This window comes from Triturus cristatus, chromosome 3_2, assembly GCF_964204655.1.
Source record: "Triturus cristatus chromosome 3_2, aTriCri1.1, whole genome shotgun sequence".
NCBI classification, from domain to species: domain Eukaryota; kingdom Metazoa; phylum Chordata; class Amphibia; order Caudata; family Salamandridae; genus Triturus; species Triturus cristatus.
Genome location: NC_140584.1, coordinates 591,795,492 through 591,818,920, shown reverse-complemented (window position 1 = coordinate 591,818,920; position 23,429 = coordinate 591,795,492). Strand labels below are relative to the sequence as shown.

The 23,429-nt window shown below is 45.0% G+C and overlaps 1 protein-coding gene across 1 annotated transcript in view; it reads left to right on the top strand.

Annotated features, from left to right (window-relative positions):
- The window catches only part of KPNA6 (karyopherin subunit alpha 6), a 370,132-nt gene that overhangs the window by 332,612 nt on the left and 14,091 nt on the right, over positions 1–23,429 (top strand). The gene's annotated exons all lie outside the window — the stretch shown is intronic.

Here is a 23,429-nt window from a genome sequence, read left to right as displayed (position 1 = left end):
GATCCCACTAAAGAGAAAGCTGCCTGTGGACTCAGAACCTGTGCTTTGCGAATCTTTCGACTCGCCCTACCAGGACCCACTATCATTCTCTCCCACACACTCCGACACGGATGCGTTGGCAGACTATATGGATGACCAAGTCCCTTACCACGGAGACATGGACCCTGATGACCAACAGGACCCTGATCAAACTTGGGGCGACCCTGCAGACCCCAGTGCACCTCTAGTTGCACAGGACCCACAACTCTATGGAGCGAAAACATCTCCGACAGAGGACACTGCAGCGTTCAACGCTCTTATTGAACGTGCTGCAAATAATCATGACGTGCAGCTTCACTCTGACACCGTGGAAGACGACTTCCTTATGGACACTTTCGCTTCCTCGGAAAGGCATGTAAAGACTCTGCCCATGCTGAAAGGAGTCCTCAAACCAGCCAAGGACATCTTCAAGGAACCCACCAGGGCACGGGTGATAAACCCCAGGATCGACAAAAAATACAGATCAGCACCTGGGGACCCTACTTACATCAGAGGCCAATTACCTCTCGACTCCATTGTCGTTGCGAATGCTCGCAAGAGGGCACACTCGCAATCAACAGGTGACGCTCCTCCCCCGGACAAAGAGTCCAAGGTTTTAGAGACCTCTGGCAAGCGAGTTGCCGCACAGGCTGCCAACATATGGCGCATAGCCAACACTCAAGCGCTCCTCGCTCGCTACGATAGAGCGCACTATGATACAATGGAGCAACTACTCCAACATCTCCCTGACCAGTTCAAAGAAGGTGCAGAAATTCTTATCAGAGAGGGACAGCTACTCACAAATGCTTCCATCAAGTGTGCACTAGATGCCGCAGACACGGCGGCCAGGGCCATAAACACAAGCGTCATGCTGCGACGACATGCCTGGTTGCGAATCTCCGGGTTCAAACCTGAGGTGCAAAATTATATACTGAACCAACCTGTCAACCCCGACTATTTATTCGGGCCGGAGGTTGACACGGCCCTTGAGAAAATAAAGAAGGACACAGACACTGCAAAGTCCATGAGGGCTCTCCAGACTCCGTCCTTTCGGAGCAGCTCCTTTCGTCGCCCCGGAAATAGGGGAGCAGGTAGAGGGCAGGGGTCACAGCAGACATACAACAAAGGCAATACCCAAACCACCTACGATAAAAACACCCGGGGTGGATATCGTGGCTCCAGTACAAAGGGCAGAGGACGCGGCTACGGCAACACCAGGTCCTCCCCCAAGAACAAGCAGTGACGCCCTCTCCCTTCCTCCCGACCACATAACACCTGTCGGGGGAAGGCTACAAAGGTTCCTGTCCACGTGGAACTCCATCACCACGGACAGGTGGGTCAAAGATATTGTCAAATACGGTTACTGTCTAGAACTAACCTCCACTCCACCCACAATACCTCCAAAAAACCGTCCTATGTCCTCAGAGCACTTAACGCTCTTACAGCAGGAGGTGCACAGTATGCTTCTAAAAGGCGCAATAGAGGTCGTACCCGTCCAAGAGCAAGGTACGGGGGTGTACTCCCTGTACTTTTTAATACCGAAAAAGGACGGGTCACTCAGACCTATATTAGACCTGAGACCCCTAAACAGATACATTCTTTCCGAGCATTTTCACATGCTCACTCTACAGCAAGTCCTCCCGCTGCTCAAGCAGGGAGACTTTCTGGCCACACTGGACCTCAAGGATGCGTATTTCCACATACCCATTCACCCATCACACAAAAAATACCTCAGGTTCACTGTTCAAGGGCAGCACTACCAGTTCAGAGTCCTTCCCTTCGGCGTGACAACGGCACCAAGGGTGTTTACAAAGTGCCTAGCTACTGTGGCGGCACATCTACGGAGGCAGCACATACACGTCTACCCTTACCTGGACGACTGGCTCGTTCAAGCAAAGTCAGCCCAGCAATGTGCCAGCCACATGTCCCGCACCATTCACCTCCTTCACAGTCTGGGGTTCTCACTAAATTACCCAAAATCCCATCTACAGCCCGCACACGTACAACAGTACCTAGGTGCGACTATAGACACTCTGGCGGCCACAGCTCAACCGAATTTGGTGAGAATCAACAGCATGCAAATGCTGATTTCAAAGTTCAAACCTCAACACTCCCTTCCGGCGCGAGTGTTCATGCAGTTGATAGGCATGATGGCCTCCTGCATCTTCATAGTCCCACACGCGAGACTACATATGCGCCCGCTTCAGAAGTGCTTGGCACGTCAGTGGAATCAGGCTCAAGGACAATTGAAAGACCTAGTGTTGGTGAGCGGTCGGGCATACAACTCTCTGCATTGGTGGAATCCACAAAACCTTTGCAAGGGTCGACCGTTCCAAGAGCCTGTTCCACAAATAGTACTGACAGCAGACGCGTCTCTCCAGGGATGGGGAGCTCATGTACTCCACTACACAGTGCAGGGACTATGGACGACACAACAGAAGAAAATGCACATCAACCTTCTGGAACTGATGGCAATCTTCCTAGCCATGAAGGCATTCAAAGTACATCTGTGCAACAAGGTCGTGTTGATCCGGACGGACAACATGACCGCAATGTACTACATACAGAAGCAGGGAGGGACGCACTCTCCACAGTTGTCTCATCTGGCTCAGAGCATGTGGAAGTGGGCCATTCAGAGGAACATGTTCCTCATGGCGGAACACCTCCCCGGCAAGGACAACCAAATGGCGGATCTGCTCAGCAGACACAGCCACCAGATGCACGAGTCGGAGTTACACCCATCAGTACTCCAGCCGTACTTCCAGCAGTGGGGTCATCCAGAGATAGACCTGTTCGCCACAAGCGAAAACGCAAAATGCCAAAGCTTTGCCGCCAGGTTCCCACATCCGCAGTCGCAGGGCAATGCGATATGGATGAACTGGTCCGGCAGATTTGCGTACGCTTTTCCCCCAGCACCGTTGATACCGCTGGTGGCTCGCAAACTCAGACAACACTCCCTGACACTCGTCCTAGTTGCTCCTACGTGGGCACGCCAGCCATGGTACACCACCTTCCTCCAACTTTCCGTGGTGCCGCATCAAAGGCTGCGGATCAAACCCGCGCATTTGACGCAGAACCATGGAGAGATTCAGCACCCAGATCCGCAACAGCTGAACCTGGCGATCTGGCTCCTGAAGTCCTAGAGTTTGGCCAACTCAACCTGCCACCTGACTGTATGGACATCATCAAGGAGGCCAGAAGACCCACTACAAGAGCTTGCTATGCAGCCAAATGGAAAAGGTTTGTTATTTACTGCGGTAATAATGACATTAACCCGCTGGACGCATCCATCCAAAACATCATTTGTTACCTCCTACACCTATACCGATGCAATCTAGCGTACACCTCTATACGTGTCCATTTGACCGCAATATCAGCCTATCTGCAAACCAGGCAGCACCTCTCTCTATTCAGAGTGCCTGCCATCAAAGCATTCTTGGAAGGACTCAAACGAGTTATTCCACCAAGCCACCCACCAGCTCCAATGTGGAACCTCAACCTGGTCCTCACACGCCTGATGGGTCCACCCTTTGAACCTCTCCACTCATGCGAGATTCAATTCCTCACCTGGAAAGTAGCCTTCCTGGTAGCGATCACTTCTTTAAGAAGAGTTAGTGAACTCCAGGCACTAACAGTTCAAGAGCCATTTATACAGGTTCATGCCAACAGGGTCGTACTACGTACCAACCCCAAATTCATGCCCAAGGTAATATCGCAGTTCCACATGAATCAAACTATTGAACTGCCCGTTTTCTTCCAAAACCCACAAACTGTCGCGGAAAGGGCACTCATGTATTACATCGACAGGACCAAACCCTTTAGGAAGACAAAACAACTGTTCGTTGCCTTTGCCCCACACCACAAAGGTAACGCCATCTCCAAAGCAGGGATAGCCAGATGGATAGTTAAGTGTATCCAAATTTGTTATCAAAAGGCAAAACGCACATTAACTATTCCCCCACGAGCCCACTCAACACGTAAGTTGGGGGCCTCCATGGCTTTTCTAGGAAATATTCCCCTGCATGATATATGTAGAGCAGCCACCTGGTCCACTACACACACGTTTACCAAACACTATTGTGTAGATGTGCAATCAAAACAGCAGGCAGCTGTAGGACAGGCTGTTCTCACAACCCTTTTTCAGACCGCTGCAGCTGGCACTGGTAGCCGCCGCTAATAGAGGGCACTGCTATACATTCTATGCACAGATATGAATTCAGCAGCCCACATGCCTCGAACTGAATATGCTACTTACCAGTATGCATCTGTTCTTGGCATGTAGGGCTGCTGACATTCATATCGCCCTCCCTCCTTCCCGGCGCCTGTAGCAGCTGCAGCTCTCAGAATTACTGTAAGCATGGTCATCACTTTCTGTATCTACTCCATCACTGCCACAATGGCGAAAAACAATCTGAGGATGGAGAGGATGCCCATGCGCACTGTAGTCCAGGGGAGGAGTCACCTATCCAAGGATACTTCGAAGACTCTTCCAGGACAACAACGTGCAAACATCCGGACCCAACACTAGGCGGCGATCGATGCACAGATATGAATGTCAGCAGCCCTACATGCCAAGAACAGATGCATACTGGTAAGTAGCATATTCAATCATCTGCATACATAAGGCATGCAAAAGGGTAACCACCTATCTTCGGTGCGTCTCCTAGTGGAGAAAAGCATTCAGGTAAATCTGCCACATACAGAGAAAAAAGTAACGGGGCTAGAAGCCAGCCTCGCTTCAGGACATTTTTAGTGGAAATTATTGCTGATAGGCCCTGGTTTCCCGCTATTAGCTCCAGACACCACATTCGCGAGTGCAAGGCAATAATTAGTGATAACAGGGGGGCAGGCACCCCCATTCTTTGCAATTTTTTCCAAAATATTGGCCGGTCTACCTTATCAAAGGCTGTTGATAAGTCTATAAATACCACATATACATTTGACCTGCGAAACATAGTATACTTCTCCTCTAGTAGTTTCAGCAAACTGATGTTATCCAAGGTAGAATGTGTTTTTTAAAATCCTGCTTGTTATACGGGGAGAATTTTCTCCTCCACCACCCAGTCAGTGAAATGGTCTAAGGTACTACGAGCAAATATTTTACCCACTGCATCTAGTTAAGCTATTTGCCAATAGTTACCTGAGATGTGTTTGACCCTTTTTATAAAATGGAATTCGGATACTACCAGACCATGAAGGGGGGAGTCTTCACCTTGCAGGTATCATTGGTTGAACAGAGGAGTAAGGTATGTAGCTCACAACAGCGGCTCTTTTTTAATTGTCATAGGGATTTTGTCTGGTCCCACTGCCCCTAATACTCTCATTTTTTTAAAATAAGTCCTACAACTTCATTCTGTAAAAGTGCATAACTAAAATCAGGGGAATTTGTGGTTTGGTTAAAATACAGGCAGAACAAGAAGAACCGGGGTTCCCAGAATAACGTTCTAATAAATGGAATTTCCTTTCTTCTTTTTTTATGGGAATTGGGAGGCATTATACTCTAGCGCCGCAACAGTCTGCAATTTTTCCCCAATACCTTTTAGCATTATTTTTTTTAAACCGCCCCTTTTAATTAGACCCATTCAAAAATCTTCCTTTTTTTGTCTTAGAGAGCGTATTTTCTTCAGTCTTTTCCTCTTTAATAAATGTATTAAATTACTTTGTTCAAGAGAAAAGTTAAGGAATTGGGACCTCACTAATTTTTCCTATTTATATAAAGTAATGCATTAAAAGGTGGTCTCTGTTTAATTGATAAATGAGTAGTTTTGCATGGCGCAACCATGGAACTTGTATTGCGACCATAAACTTCTAACAGATGGGCTGGGGAGGATGTAGCTCTCGCATTACAAAGTGCTGTTGATCTCCTATTAAAACTGTTATGGTCTCTTTACGATTTGAAGCTGCTATAGTATTCCGATAGATTCTGCCATTTACTTTATTAAAACCTACAGATTTATCCTTCTGATTCCATGAGTCCACCTTGGCACAGGACATCCCGATTTTAGAGGAAATCATCATGTGGTCTAAACATGGTTTCCAGGACTTCCATATTGGAGAGCCTGTTAAAAAAAAAAAAAATCTACTGAAACAATTCAGTAATCAATGATAGTTCCTCCAGTAGACGTCCTATGTGTAATTTTTGCTGGAATATTGTATCCTTATCTCCCATTAGCAATTAATAGGTCAAGATTTCTTAAGCCTTCAAGTATAATTGCGCCTCTTTTATCAACCCTACTATTAATCGAAAACAAAGCCATAGGGATGTTTAGGGCTTTGTCTTTTGAGGCATTAGCAAATAACCGTATTCTGTGGGTAGAGACTTTGGCGTTCAAATCGCCAACTAGCAATAAATGCCTACAATCATCTCTTTATGATAGTAGAGATAAAAACAAACACGTCTTCTAGTAAATAGGTATTAGATGAATCAGGAGGACTATATGCATTTACAATAAGAAGAGAATCCAAGCTATCATGTTCTTCCTTAAAATCTAGCTTAATTGCCTGAATTAAGTTAGAGGCATGTGGAATAACTATATATCCATCTAGAACTTGTTCTAATTTTGGCAATACCTCCTTTCGCGTGTCCTCTGTTCACAGGGAGCGAGGTACGGCTTAGCACAATGTATTCTTCAATGGACCAGTTTTTTATAATCCAAGACTCTTGATGGCATATTATGTCCGCTTTCTGTTCTTTAAATAATAACAATTTATTTTCATTAGTGCATAGGCCGGCTGCGTTCCAAGAGATCAATTTGAGACCCCTGCTAGGAAGGGTTTTCATATCTTAGTCCTAAAGAGTGTGTTAATAGTCCCTGCTACCCAACTGCATTTCTTATTTTCCTCGTCTACGGTCAGTGCTTGATTATTCTTTTTCCCCGCAAGGAGGGAAACTCTTCTTTCATCTTTGCTGAGGGAGACCTTCAGTGTACTTTGTCTCTCTAAATGAGGAATATCTAATGGAAGGAGTTCTGAGTGGACGGAGGGCGGTCTGTTAGAAGACACTTTTTTTGAGAACTTTTTTGAGAACATCGATGCCACAGCATCTCAATTTATCACTATTTGAGATTATTAAGTTGGAAATTTCAGCAAAACAACCTAATAAGAAAGACCTATTCATATAAAACTAATGATTAAAAAGAAAAGAAAAATCTAAAGAAAGAGGCGCATAAGGTGAATGGCTAACTTGGCAGTCTCCCTCAGGCACGTTTCTGATAGAATTGTAAATTACATTACTGCCTAAAGAGGAGGAAAATAGTACAGCATTAGGGTTCAAATTTCGCTGTGTCACCAATGCAGAACTTAAATCTGAGGGATTATCATTTTGTTCAATCGATATTGGGGCACATGAATTCCTTAAAGGCAATCAAGAGTCTCTTGGGATAGATTCAACTTGTCCTTCTTCCCTTTCCCTCTTGTCAGTCGAATCACGATTCAGTGTTAAATTTAAATTGGGGTCAAAGTGCATACTTTTTTTTGGGGGGTATTTGTAGTTTTTCCCTTTTTATCTTCTTCCTGTTGACTGTTTTACTTTTGCTTTTAATTTTCTTTTCCTCTGTTGTAGAATATTCATCTTTTAGAACCTCTTTTTTTAAGAAAATGGGAAAATCTTTTCGTTCCATATTAGTTTTTACCTTTTCTGAGTGCTCAGAGGACAAAGATATTTGTGAAAGGACAGGGTCCTCCGGTTCGAAGAACTGCTGAAGCGAGTTGGACTGATTTTCTTCAAATAAGTCTACAATTTCTTTACCCTTATTTTTCCTACTATCAAAAGGCGTGCCAGCCTGAATGCCAAAATCCTACAATTAGAATATAAAACAGAGCATGTTTGAGTGGATTTGGATCGATTAGAGTTACGTTCCACAGGTGGTTGAGAAGGAACCCCATTACGGGGAATAGTCTTGTAAAAGGGAAAGGGGTAGCTTTATCATTTGGAGATCGTCGGTCCGTGATTATTGATTCAGTCAGAGACAGAAGAGAATTCAAGATACAATCAGATTTGCTTACATATTTCGCCATTAGGGCCAAAATTGGCAAAAGGACTCTTTGCAGGCCGAGCAAGGATTCGGACATCAGTATTTTTTCCTCTGGATCACTGTTTAGTAGGTGGGGACTCGAGGACAAGTCAGGGGTGCCAGACCCACTGGGTATACTACTAAAGAGCTGCATCTTAATGGTGGCGCCATGGGGAAAGCCCCGTGAATTTGAAAGAGGTAAAATATTCGAGTGTGACCTAGGAGACTGTAATACCTTTAGAATAGGATTCTGATTGGTGTTAATATTAATATCTGGTACAGTAAAGTCTTCCATCGGAGGGCCTTCCTCTATAAGTTAAGAACTTAATTCAGCCACAGTCCGTATCACTGTATTTCCAGGAGAGAGAACTGAGATTTACCTGCGAGGGACCCTCCACTCTGATTTCAAACCTTGACTCAACCGTAGGCTGAGTCTCTCTGATTCCGGAGGAATAAACAGTTGGATTTGGAAGAGGTGATTTTTCTGTCTCTGTTTTAACCTTTCCAGGAAGAGGCTTGTTCTCCATAGTCACCACCTTATTTTGATGTGACTCTTTTTTTGCGAAGAAGGTAGAAATGGGGTTAAATCCATTTAACGTGCATATCTGTATCGATTTGTTCCTTGGGGGTTAGCTTTAGGTTTTTTTGAATGCTGTTTTATAGACCAATTTACCTGAACGCAGTCATACTCTGCCTGGATCTCAATCTAGTTCTTAAGATAGAGTGAGAAAGCCTGAGGTAGAAATTCACCAGGCCGACCTCAAGCTGCACCAAAACCTAGCTGGGCTGCTTCCGCGACAGTCCTGGAATCTCACTTAGCGACGGAATCCACTAGCACCACATACAGGACACCCTTTGCCCTTATAGATCTCCTGTGAAATACTTTCTAATAGACAGGACCTCCTCCTCCCTCCCTCCTTAGGTCTCCTTGGTTCTTGATTTCGGAGAGATACCAAGGAGTCGTGTTTTCCTAACCTTTATACCACGGCAAAACCAAGTATGGTTGCACTGCTTCCAGCCACAGTTTTTGCAGACCTTTAAAACCTGAAAACCTCCTGGCACATCTGTTTGTGCCTGTAAGCCACACCCAGCCCTAGTCAAAACGCTTCAGCAAAGGAGCGGGGTAGTGGGGTGGCACTCCTGACACTTTTTACAGCCAACTGCAAATAAGGGCAAATTAGGGCCAGAATTTGTATTTAAAAAATTGCGGCTTGCAGTTTCTTATAATGGTCGCCTGAAAGTATATATCCTGCACCACAAGAGCAGAGGGAGCTGATGTAACAGTGTCAGGAATGTCTCAGAATATTGGCTTTTTTACCAATGTAACCAAATAAAATCCTGGGGTTTAGATGCACGAAGCTGCTTAGAGCTTTGTGCTTTGGTACTAACCCTGGCACTCTCCAGTCCGCACCAGCCCGCTTCAGTCTGCCCCACTCCAATTTTGTTTTTTCACAAGCTGCTGGATAGGATGTAACTGGGCTCAGGTGCCCTCCAGCCCACTCTGCTCCACACTGTTCTCCAAAGGCTTTCTAATCTGTACCAGGCTCCTAATATACGCAACGTTACAGTCAGCCGGCTACAGTGGCTCAATCCAACCAAGCGTCCTGCACACGTCAACTGCGACGAGTGGGGCTCACTAGGGACACCGCAAGCAGCGCCGGACCTAGCCGGACAGCTACCGCGGGCCCTGGGGCAACTTCTCCGCAGCAGCTGAACTTGTGACAGCAAAAGCTGACTTTAAAGTCTGGACCCCCTCTGCCAGGAACCTGCAGCAGATCAATGCCTAAGGGTCTCCAGGAGGTGTCTGGATTCTGGGCACCGAAATCGTGCCAATCGGGACAATCTGATAACTCCGGTCTCAGGTGCTACTCGTGGCTTGCTCCTCACGTCTTGCTCCTCACTTCTCCGTCTCACGTCTCTGTCTCACGTGACTCGACTTTTACTAAAATGATATGAATCATACACTTACTTACAGGGACTTTAGGCCAGCACTTTTTAACGATTGGTCTGTCATCGAGATATTCTCATTTTTCTTCCGTCCACTATAACGTACAGCATGGGGCAGTGGATCATCACTCTTCAGGTACTGGCTAACTTCACTGTGAGGGATGGCCTTCTGCTGTTTCACAAGGAGTAATTCACTTTAGTGCCCATGGGTTACTGTAGTAATGCATACTTTTTTAGACCCCAGAAAATATTTTGCGAGGTGTTCTTTAACTTTTGTTTTCCATTTTCTGGAAGGCTAGCATGTCCCACAGTACTTTTTAAAACCCATGGCAAAACAAAATAATCATTGACAAAGTCAAAGGCTGGCAGCCAACGCCAGAACAGTTTTCTTTGCTAATCCTTGTTTCAAGATGAAGGGTTTGTCCAGTTTTAACTGTACCTAAGAAGATGCCTTGTTAAAAGGGAGGCACTGGCTTTGTTTAGGAAGATGCCAGTAGGTGGTAGCAGATCCCTTCACAGTTCTGCTGAACAATTGAGGAACTGCCCACTTACAACTTTAGCAGGGTCGATGAACCCCTTTGCATTAAGTTTATTTGAGATTTTTGATAACTTTGCCTTCAAGAGGGAAAAAAAAGTAGCGCCCGTCCCCACCACTCCCAACAGATTGAGATAGACTCATATTCAGACGAACTATACGGAGTCTTCATCCTTAAAGAAAAAACAAGAGAGCAAATGTACAATTATCAGTAATTTACACAGAGGAAAGAAGAAACCTAAAAATATTTAACTGCATTCCTTTAACTTAACTCTGCATACAGTGCCTTCTGCCCTTGCAAAAACAGCTTTTGAGAAATCAATTGATATCAGTTGATTTTGGGTATAAGCTAGTAAGGCAGCTCATTTGGCTTGAGCGTCCAGTACAAGCAGTGGGCATGGCCTCTTGTTCTGTGCTTCATTAGCCCTTGCACATTCCCTTCATCTTCCCTGTTCTGTCCAACTCCTTATGCACTCTTCCTTCCTTCTGTTGCTGCAGTTCTTAGAGATGTCTAGAAGCAGCATGAGAGCTAAGCAAGTACTCATAATGACACACCACCTCATAAATCTGTTACATGTAAGTCAATGAGTATGAATATTTTTTGGAGCAACTCAGCTTTATGAAACTTGTGCTAAAGCACTACATGACTGCATCCTTGTTTGTATTGTTGAAATCCTTGAGAATGATCTTGGTGAGAAAAATCAACATCCTCCGCTACAATCACAAAGACTCTGGGTGCTACACTTTAGGCACACTTACATGCATAAACATACATTCTTTCTTCTGCTCTTTCATAATCCCTTCTAGAGTATTCAACACTAGGTAAAGGGAGGGTGCCTGCAGCATGGCCTGCTAGTTTTCAAACTAAAGGACAACAATCTGTGAATTAGTTTGGAAAACGGTGGTCCTAACTCACAGTAACATAGCTACTGACTGATCATTGGCATGTGCAGCAGATATTCCTAAATACAGCCTCTTTTCAGCACTGTCACAGGTCAAGTACACAACAAAGATGTACAGCTGTCAGACTAAGTATGCAAAGATTCAGGAGAAGAGCAAGATGATTTATAACCTAAAAGGGGCGTGCACAGCAACCTGGATTCTGATGGATTCTTTTTCCAGCAGATATCTCAATCTTCTCTATGTAATAGACTAAGTCCAGAAACTTTTGTAGTATCAATAGCCCCTCAGCACCAGTGGATGGCACCCATCCACTGGATCTAACGACAGTCATATAAGCCACCACTCTGCTCACTGATGTCAGTTCTGTTTTTCATCCCATACCCCTTAGATGCAGATTCAAAGCTCCCTCCATTTGGATATTGGAGTTTTGCCTATTTTGTTTTAGTTTTCCTAAATAATTTGGAGCGTTGTACTGTCTTAAAACATAGTCTGCTTTTAAGTCCTGCTGGTCATGCAGGAAACAGATTTTCTCTGTAGAAACACTATAAGCACAGAAAGGTGCCTCTTCTGCTTTTTACCAAAGACACTTCTATTCTATCAATCAGTTGCGTGATTCCTTGCCTTCGAAATCATCATAGTTTTCAGTGTTGGTGCCTGTTTTTGAAAAAATTTGTCTGGATTGCCTAGCACTGTGTGCCGAAACAGCTTAAGTGCTCCAGTTAGGTGCTGCCTCTCCACTTGCTTTTGTGCCTCTTGACACTATTATGATGTTTAGTTCTTTGACCGCTTCCCTGCCAGTGGTTTCTTCCTCTGTGTTGGTCAACCGTGACAGGAGCCCACTGCAGAATATTTGGATCAGTTTGCATTGCTATTTAGCGTACCTGATCAGAGCCATGGTCGGTTGACATGCACTGAGCTAATTCTTCTGGAGACCCATCAGAGGCTTCCCTAAGCTGAATGTAACATGCCTGTTGCCAGGAAAAGAGTCAACCCAGGCTGAATTCCTCCAGAGTACACAGCCGTTTGCCAGAAGCAAGTCTTTAGAGGACTGACTCAGTGCTCTTTATATGCCTTCATCAGCCATTCCACATACTTAAAAGGACTACAGCGAGGTTGACAACTTGTTGTCATTCTCTCCAACCCTCTGATCCTCCGAGCCTCTCCAGCCAATAGTGGTCTGAATATGGATCCCCATAATGCGAGTGGGTTTTGACATCTTGCCTGAGCTTGACATTAGATACGCAAAGAGATCTACCAGCTTATGCCAAAATAGTACCATAAGCAGATAAGGTTGACACAGACCCAATTCTTCACACAAAAGATAGAAGAGGCAAAAAATTCTCCTTGTGAGATTTTTAGAATAGTCAAATCTTTAACGTCATGGGGCGCTATATCAGTCAGTAGGGCGCCCAGTCAGAGTAGCTGCAATGAGATTGCCCATTTTTTCTCTGAAAAGATATCAGCTCTATGTCTCCTTCCCCGAATCAGCCAAGAATAATTATTCTTTTATGCCTGCTAAGACTGTGGAGGCCTCATTAGAAGGGTTCTCTATGATTGAGCATTTCTTTAGAAGAGTTATGTCTCTTGGCAAAAACAATCAAGCTGGGTTCTTTACACGACCTGGTGCCCCGGCTTTTGTGCAATGGGGTCTCATGACTCTCACCCCTATTCTTTGCACCATGCTTAACTCGTCTTTTGAAGCTGGTCTACTCCAAGCTGAGTGGAAACACGCGATGGTAATTCCCCTTTTTTTTAAAACCTACTCTCGATCCCTCTAAAGCGGTGAACTTTTGCCCAATATCCCTGCTTCCATTCACAGCGAAAATGGCCGTAAAGCATGTCAGCTCTCAGCTTATGCAGTTTGAGGAAAATAATCTTTCATGAGATGCCATCTGGATTTAGGCCTTATCATAGCACAGACTCTGCACTGCTTCTTGGCTCTGGGATATTGTGAAGAGTGGCTGATTAAGGGAGAACTGCTGCCCTTGTCTTGCTGGACCTTAGTGCAGCGTTTGACACGGTCTCACACACTTTACTTTTGGAACGGCTTGGGGCTTATGGCATAAGAGGACAAGCTCTTGTCTGGCTCTCTGATTTTCTCTGTAATCGCTCCTTTCAGGTATTTCAGAGGCCTTATACCTCAGACATTATGCCCCTTCAGCAGGAAGTGCCACAGGGCTTGGCTTTGATTTGTACCATTTTCAATTTGTTTATCCGTCCTTTGGCGAAAGTAGTTGAAGGCCATGATGTTAAAATGGTGTCATATGCTGATGACACTCAACTTATTATCACACTGGCGCGTGGCAGCAAATTTCAAATCCTGCTTGGTTGATCTTGAGGCCTGGATGCAGGCTAGCTGTCTGAAATTAAATACAACAAAGATCAAGGGAGGGAGAAAGAGTTTAGGTGCGCTGTGGACTCGGCCTCCTTAAGGGATTGAGAAAAAACAAAGAAAGTCCAACCTTGTAGTCATACAGTCATCAAGGCTTCTCTCTCACCCATTCAAAGCCTGCCCGTGGTCCGAGCCATGGGCAGGCATTGAATGGGTGAGAGAGCAGCTTTGATGATTCCTTCTGACCCTTCCACTCTCACAGTAACACATAGTGTCACTTCACAAAAGTCCTCCCACATCTCCATCGGTCACAGCACGCCCTGTCCCGCAGCGGGGCGGTTAGAACCCAATGATGAAGCATGCCACCAAGGGACTTTTTGGTGAGTGAGGGTTATTTTAAGAAAACCTATCGTTTTCTTTGACAAACTTAAAGCAATCACTGGAAGGACAGCTTTTTCATGAATGAAGGTTGGACTTGCTTTGTTTTTTCTGAAATTAAATCCCGACAAAACTGAGGTGACGGTGGTGGGAAGGCAGCCTTCTATCTGGTCCACCGCTTGGTGGCCTAATGTTTTGGTCCCTTCACCGATACCCAAGCCTAAAGTGAAAAATCTGGGCATCATTTTTGACGATCAGCTGTCTTTTGATAGCCAGATCAAATCCACTGTGGGCACCTATTTTGGGGTGCTGGGGAAGATCTTAGGGCTCTTCTCAATTCAGCATAAAAAATGGTAATACAGGCCCTTCTGATGTTCAGGCTTAATTACAGTAATGTGCTATATACGAGGGTCTCTAAAGGCAGATTGGAAATGATTCAAAGAATACAGAACCCTCCAGCTCGGCTGCTATTATATATTCCTAAATGGCATTCCATCAGGCCAGGTCTTACTGCACTGCATTGGCTCCAAATTCAGCACAGAGCTGCTTTCAAAGCTCTCTGCTTTACGCATAAGATACTGAATCAGCAGGGCCCTAGCTACCTCTTCCCTTTGATTCAATCATACACTCCTTCCAGACACCTGAGATCCAGTGAAGCAGCTTTGGCAGCGATCCCTAGAGTACGTCTAGAGGGCTGCTCTTTTAGACTACAAGCTGCCAAGCTGTGGAATTTCATGCCACTGAACCTGAGAAGTGAACCTTCAGAGGCGAGATTCCGGAAAGATCTTAAGACGTGGCTCTTCAGGCAGAGTCAGCTGATTTAGCCAACTGTGCCTATTTCAGATTGTCCGATTCCTGCCATGGGATAGTGCTTAGCTCGGGCACACTCCTGGGTGCTCTATAAATCATAATAAATAAGGGCCTCCTTACAGTACACTGTTATTTGGAAGATGGCTGAAGCCTTCCATTAATTTTTGAAAGGTCAAGTTTAACCTCTTGACAAGTATCTTGGAGCCGCCTGCCTCCATTTCAGAGCTTTTGCTCCCCTATAATGAGGACTCTTTGAACCTATCCTGGCTGTTTTGGAGAAGTAAAGCGGTCTGTGAAAAGCTGTATTTGGCCCTGGTGGTGAGCAGAGAAGTTGCCAGGTATCATAGGTTTCCAACTGTGGAAACTAAATTGATGTCCTCATAACATTCTATGGAGAGTCTGGCCGTGTAGGCATCCTATCTTAAACTCAAAAGGAGATCCTTTCCTTCTTCTCCCCCTCCCCAACCTTACTGCCAAGTTGAAAAGTAATAATTCCAAGGCTCGGGTGCAGTGGCATACAAAGAGTTGAGTAGTGTCATATAGTGAACTAGAGTATCATAGAGTGTAATAGTGTTGTACAGTGGCATACAGTATAGTACAGTGCTGTATAGTGGAGTGAAAGGGTATAGACTGGAGTAAAGTGTGGGAGAGTGGCATACAGTGTAGTAGAGTACGGTAATGTGTGAAACAGTGGAGCTGCGTAGAATGGATGGTTACTGAGTAGAGTGAGGTAAAGTCTTTTACAGTGGAGTGGTGCTATGTAGCATGGAATAAAGTACAAAAGAGTGCATTGGTGTGTCGTAAAGTGTTATGGAGTGGAGTGTACAGGCGTAGGTAGTAAACCGGTATAAATTGGAGTGGGGTATCGTACAGTAGTGTGGAGTGCTGTTGTATAGAAAAACAAGTTGGAGAGGTACTGGCACAACTTGAATATCCAGGTGTAATAGAAAGTTGCACCTCACCAATGAATAATCCTTTGTTTCCAGTTATGAAACCGGACCGTTCATATAGTTTAGTCTTACATTCCAGATAGTTGAACACTGCAACACGCACATCTTCTGTACAAAGTGCACATAGCGTGAAACTAATGAACAATATAGTGGGCAACAAATTTAAAACCTCAATAGACATTTCAAATGGGTTCATTCTGCCAAAACATAGCAACTGAAAGCAGGTGCGTGACTGTTTTCAGCCTGTGTAACAGAACTGTTACAAGAATTTGATGACCAAGCATTGTCCTGTCGATGATAAATACTTAAAGGTTAATTACTTAACACAGTTGACCAGAGTAGTTCACATAATTTTAGGATTTGCTCACATGGCCTACAAATTTTACTTAAAAAAATCAAAGATTGACTGTTTCAGTGTCCTGTTCTTAGGATATGGGCTGTCAAGTGAAAGCGAAAGTCTTGCAACACATTTCTCAGAGAAGGGTCCACTTTTACAACCTTTACAACCTCCAAACACATTGAAAAGACTCAAATCAATATTGGGTTGTCAACATTTCGGCAGAACCTGCATAGCAGATTATGCACAACGGGTGAAAATATTTTATGACCTGATTCGTCCAGACTTTTCAAGTACACATTGAACATCTGAACACACACAGATTTTACGTTCAGTACAAGCTGACATGCTAGCTGCAAAACACTTACACACTTGTGTCAACACCACAAATCTGGTGATCCGCATAATATCGGGTACATCAGGATTCACATGTTGCATTCAATGAAGGAGCTACTGTACCAAGTGGATATAATTCGTATTTGTATACAAATGCAGAAATGCATTTTGTACTGACAGATCCTGATGACAGTACAGGCAGCTGTAGTGAAAGAAAGATCATTGGCTCTGGGTAAACAAATAATTGTAGTGTCTTCCATTCCAGCCTTAGAGGCTGTCACAAAGGCCAGCGTTCCCAAAGCAAAAACTTTACATCCAAGATAGATACAATGGGCCAACTCACTCACAGCAACAGATGTAAATTATGTCATTGACTCTACACTACAAACACAAGCATACCTTCAGTACGAACATGAATAGCCTCTGTCCAATGAAATAATGCCGCTAGATCAATATTGTTTTATAATCTACACTCATGGTTCTGCCCGTCCTGCTGTAGGGACAAAACACCAATACTCTTCTGCTTGCGCAGCAGTAAAGGATAAAATGTGTGGATGGAGAATTCCAACCTCATAAAACATATACACAGTCACTTGATGATTGCACTGCACAGCTGGCAGAACTGAAAGCTCTAATTTTAGCACTTGAAATACAGATTCAGAGTTCCCCACGCTTATAGTGTACAGTTCGTATTATTGTGTCCACTCTTACAATGAGTATTTACACTACTGGAACCAGAATGGATTCAGAGACAACAAAGCATAAGCTGCTTTGGGGACAAGTGGTTAACCTTAAAGCAAGTTTGCCAGGGGCTCATGTCACAGCCACCAACGTGTAGGGATACACGTTGCAAAGAATTCAATGGTTGATCAAGCCCTAAAATCAACAGTGCAAACTGCTGCAGTCTCTGCAATAACTTGTTTCAGTACGAGAATAATGGAGAAATAATGATGGCTGTAAATGCTGCTCAAAATGGCACCTTCTTACCGAAAGGTTCTCCACTAAAATACTCCTACCAATTACGTGCACAAAATATATCATTTGCTCATATTCCCGGAGTGGGAGCTAAAGTAATACCTAATTCAGATTAGGACTCATCCTAGCAGCACATGAGTCTAGCATCTGCTTATGCAGGAGTGGTAGCTATAATTTCATTAATGCAACAATGCTATTGTTGGCCAGGTTTTTAAAAACCGACTAAAGACTATGTCATTAAATGTGACATTTGCCAATAGATAAAAGTTTCTATGAACAACTCGTCCACCACAGACCCCTCTTTTGATCTCAAACAAGCCTCTGCCTTGTGTCCATCTGGACCATTGCGGACCCTTACACTCTGATTGTCTTGTAAATACATCATGTGAGCAGTGGATTCCGGTTCTCAATTCCTATGGGTATGGCCACAGCGATCAACTGACGCTTGAACTGTTATAAAGGACTTGCAAGTCTTTATCGGCGCATATGCAGTAGCTTCATTTCATTCGGACCAGGGTTCAGCGTTTTCCTCTAGGGCTTGCAGAGATACCATGGTAACATTGGCTCTGACTACGCATTATTCATAACCATACCATGCCGGGGGAAGCACGATCGTGGAGAGTAAAACCGTGCCTTAAGGCAGTCTTTAATAGCTAGAGTTTTCGTTCAGGTTGCATTTGTGTCCACCTCATTTATGGGTATAGAGAGCCTTAAACAATCTGCCTAGAAGATCCTTGGTTGGTTGGACTCCCTTTGAAGTCCTGTTTAGGGTTATAATGTGACTTCCAGATGAAATGGAGTGTGGTGTAGTAACTGAAATAGTGTGTGGTGAAGTGCCATCAAGCAGAATGTCGTAGAGTAGCATAGAGTGTTGTAGAGTGTAGTGGCATAAAGTGGAGTTCAGTGTTGTCGCGTGTAGTGTCGTGCAGTAGAGTGGCAGAGAGTCTCGTACAGTGTAGTGTTGTACAGTGCAGTATCATTTGTGAGAACACAATGCATGGTTGAGTGGTGTTATAGTTAGCGTTGCCTGGTTAGCAAGATGAAGAGTGTGTAACATGTTCCGCTACTTATAATAATTAAAAGATGGTGGATAAATTGTAAATGAGTTATAACTATAACTTTAGAATTTGTTTAAGTTTGAGTAGTTTAAACTTGGTTTGTACAGGGAAAATAAGTATTTGTGGCATGTGTTGGCTGCAGATACACATGCTATGCACACTACTTCCATCTAGTGTTGGGTCTGCTTTTCTCACGGAAGTTTTATGATCGGCTTCTTGTCGTTTCTCCTCCCCTCGAGGTATTGCACATGTCCAACGGCTTCTTTGTTGGAACATTTTTTTTCCGTCATTGGGCTTGGGCTGCATTGGAGCTCTGCAGCATTCGATGCTCATGCGGCCCGCGAGCACAAAGAACACGAGTGCGTGGCTAATGCATTGTTTAAAACAAGAAAACACTTTGGACCAGTAGGGATCGATGCCTGGCTCCCTCCATGGAATTGACGGATCGATGCCTGGCGCACTCCATGGAATTGACGGCCAAGGAAGGCGAAGCAGCTGCTCCTGTAGGAGGTGGGTTGGTCATCGCCAGCCCCCAATACGTCACTTCCAATTCATCCTCTGGGGAAGATCACGCTCTGGTGCATGACAAGGGGCCCCCATTGCTGAGACTGATCCCTGGATGTGGGCCAAGGACCAAGACGATACCACATACTGTGAGTACTGTTGACTCCTGTGTAAAGAAGATCTTACACTCACCTCCACAATCCATGGTGCGTCACAGCCCTCGGGCTCAGGCCGAAATTGTGAGCACGCCACAGAGCTGAGAAGGGACGAGCACGTTCTCGATCCCAGTCTGACAACAAGGCCACGGCACAAGGTTGGAGCACGCACTAAGCTGGAACCTAAGCACAAGTTGGCACCGACTGAGTCACCGGCACCAAAGTATAAGTCGGCACTGGCAGACAGATCAGCATTGAAGGATGTCAAGCAGACTGTGACCCCGAAAAACTCATTGGATCCATGAAAAACGCTCTGGCTTGAGCTCATCGAAACAGTCCTCGGTTCTGAGGACTGAAACAATATCGGCACTCTTCTGGCCAGAAGAAAAGTCTCATCTCTGGGGTTCCTAAGCCACACAAAGTTTCTGAGCACACACCACCGGCTCCGCAGAAACAAAAGACTTAGCCGCAAAGAGCAAGTGAAGGCCAAGGCATTGTCTTTGAAGAACTGCAACAATTTATGCAAGAAAAAAGTAAAGGCAATGCCAAGAGACAGGCTCTGGAACAATCCTTGCCATAGCCTCCACCAACAATAGTGACACAAGAACACACAGCCACAAGCTTAATGACTTGTAGCCCCCAGAGTCACTACAATCACACCCTCTCCACAAGAGGAGGAAGAGGGGGAGATACAGGACACTGATTCCTAAGGAACCCCGTACACCCACCATACCCCTGCCCCATGGGATGATGATTCGGTAATGCCTAACCCGACAGGGAGCCACCAGTACCTACTAAGATATCATCTCTGGATGACAAACCCTCATACCACAGTGTCATCCAAAGAGTGGCAGTTTTGCCACAAACTTTCCAACCACAATACAGAGGAGCCAACTAATTTCCTAATGGAAACACTTTCGCGTACAGAGCTCACAATTCAGTATCTGCCAATGATTGAATCCGTCCTCAATGTATCCAAATACCTCTTCAAAGACCCAGTCAAATGCAGGGTCCCAACTCTTTGCATCAGAAAAAAATACACGCCATCTCAATCTGACCCTATTTACATATGTGGACTTTCCCCAGTAGATTCCACAGCCAGGAAAAGAGCTGCAGCACAAGGTACTGGAAAGGCGCATCCTCCAGACAAAGAGATTGAAAGGATTGATGCAGCAGGCAAAAGAGAAGCAGCAGGGCACCAAACCACTGGAAGAGCGCCAATAGGGCTACCTGGGATGAGATGCAAGGCCTGATGCAACATCTCCCAGATGAATACAAAAAACGTGGAAAAGACCCACTAAATGAAGGGAGGCAGATATTAAATGCAACAATCAAATAAACGGAGCTGGCACGGCTGCAATGGACATCAATACATCAATCATGATCCGTAGACATGCGTGTGTACGCATATCCGGGTTCGATCCCGAGGTGCAGCAGCATAGTCTTAATGTCCCATTAATTGGGGAAAACCTCTTTGGGCCCGCTGTGGGCACACAGAAAAAATAAGAAAAGGACATTGGCCGAGCCAAATCCATGAGTGCCTTACAGACAATGCTTCAAAAGCAACAGTCATTTTGGCGTTATCAGGGACAAGTGGCAGCAAAAGCCTCTACCCCAGAAAACAATACACATCAGCGCCAGCATCAGCAATATCACTAGAAAGGGCGTGGATACTTTTGTGGAGGCTACAAAAACAGGGGCCGAGGTAGAGGAAGGCTCCTCCACACCACAAAGTAAATGACTTGCCCACACTATTATCCCCCCCCCCCTCCCCCACACACATTTGACCTGTCTGGGGGGAGGCTGCAACAATTCCACCACTTGTGGCCAAACATCCGATCAATGGGTACTAAAAAATAATAAGAACGGGATATTGCCTAGAACTAATTCAACAGCCAGCAAATATCCTGCCAAAACAGCAGATGTTGAATCCACACCTACATCTGCTAAAGGAAGAAGTAATGGCTTTACTAAAAGGGGCCATAGAACAAATTCCAATCAAACATCACAACAAAGGAGTCTAATCCCTTTATTTTCTCATACCACAGAAAGACTGCTCACTACGGCCCATTCTGGGCCTGCAACCTCTCAATCAATTAATACTATCGTAACACTTCCATATGGTCACATTGCAAGATATAATACCACCAATACAAAAGGGCGACTTCTAGACTGCATTAGACCTGAAGGACATACTCCCACATTCCAATCCACCCAGTGCACCACAAATACCCACAGTTTGTGCTAAGTAGACGTTATTATCAATACAAGGTGCTAGAGTTTGGGGTAACGGCGCCAAGGGTGTCCCAAAATGTTTAGCTGTAGTAGTAGCAGCAAAAATAAGAAGCGAAAACATACATGTTCGAGGCAAGTGAGCTGTAGATCATATGCTTTGCATAAGTCTGCCATCTATTGTTGGGTCCGGATGTTTGCCCTTTGTTTTTGTTCGAAGAAGACTTTTCCAGTCACGAGGTAGGTGACTCCTCCTTTCGGTGATAGTGCGCATGGGCATCAACTCCATTGTTAGATTGTTTTTTTCCGCCATCGGGTTCGAACGTGACTTGCTGTGCTCCGGTTCGACACCTTTCTCGGGTTCCCCTCGGTGTGCAATACACTACCCTCGACGGTATTGTTTCTCGATCACGTATTCCTGCCTTCGCAAATCGTATCCATTTCTAAAACTTCGATCGGAAAGTCTTGTGCAAGGCCCTTGGGACTAGCCGCGTTGACCGAGTTCGCAATAGATGGAACGGACTCCGTTCCAATTCTGCCCCTGGTGCCACTCTAAGTACCACCGCACCGATTTAAACGAAAAGTGCAATTTTTGTTTATCACCCGAATACAACAAAGAAAACTGCGAAGCTTGCCGATCGTTCCGATTGAAGAAGATGCCCTGTGACTGTCGGGCTCGATGTCACAAAACGTATCAGCAACACAGACTCCGCTCTGGTTCTCTACAGAGAAAATGCCGAGTTAGTGATCTTCGAAGCACAGGGAGCCGAGGCAGAGGAGGAACACATCTACGTGTCTGAGGAAGACTCCGACCACGAGGAAGACATCATGCCCAGTCAGCTTACCATGAGTAAAGATACTCCTCTGCCCCAAAAGGTATCCTTTAAAAAGGCTCCGGTCCCTCCTCTGCCTTCAGGCCAAGGTCGGCACCGAGATAAAGTTTTGAATGCTCAGCCTTCGGGCCAGGCACCGAAACATGTATCAAAGCCTTCCAGCTCAGGATCGAGTCGACTTCCTTCAGGGACCAAACCCAAAACTTATGCACTGGAAAATATACCAAGTGATCCCTCAAACACTTTGGCACCGAAAAAAACATTGGGACCGAAATCCTCGGTGCTGAAATCCTCTGCTCCAAAATCCTCTGCTCCAAAATCATCTGCACCAAAATCTTCCACTCCGAAAATTCTGGCCCCAAAAGAAAAAAACTGCTCCTCCACCATCTAAGGAGCCTTGTTTGGATGTTCCGCTTATCAACACGGACCCCAAACAAAAGGAACTATTAACCCTAAAACAGGACACCTTCATGCAAAGTTGCCAGCAAAAAGAAAACCAGAATTCGAGGACTCTTATCATATCCCTCTAAAGAGAAAGAGTATGGATACTAACACTTCTCCACCACCTCTTTCACCTTTCCCACCTATTGATCCTAAGTTACTCATAACACCTACAAATTTCCCTCAGCCAAAATCTCCAGATTATGAAGATGATGGGGATCAAGATGGGGACACACATGGGCATGTGTCACAAGACAATGCTCCAGACTCCTGGGTTGACTATAACACTGATCCCAATAATAACGATTCAGACCTATACCCATCTAAGCCTTCTCCTCCAGATGACAATGTGGGGTTCATTCAGTTGCTTAATGGAGCTGCACAGTACCATGGAGAACAGCTCTTGAGGAAGATGTTTTATTTGAGACACTAAGTGCATCACAAAAAACTACACATACACTACCTATGCTCAAAGGTATGTTAAAACATGCAGATGAGGTATTCAAAGATCCTGTGCGAGTTAGGGTCCTCACACCTACAGACCCAATTTACACAGGGGTCAGGTTCCATTAGATTCTATAGTGGTATCAAATGCTCATAAAGGAGCTAATTCTCATACAGGAGATGTCAGCTCGATGCCACGAGATGTCCCGAGGCACAGGTTCCATTCTGG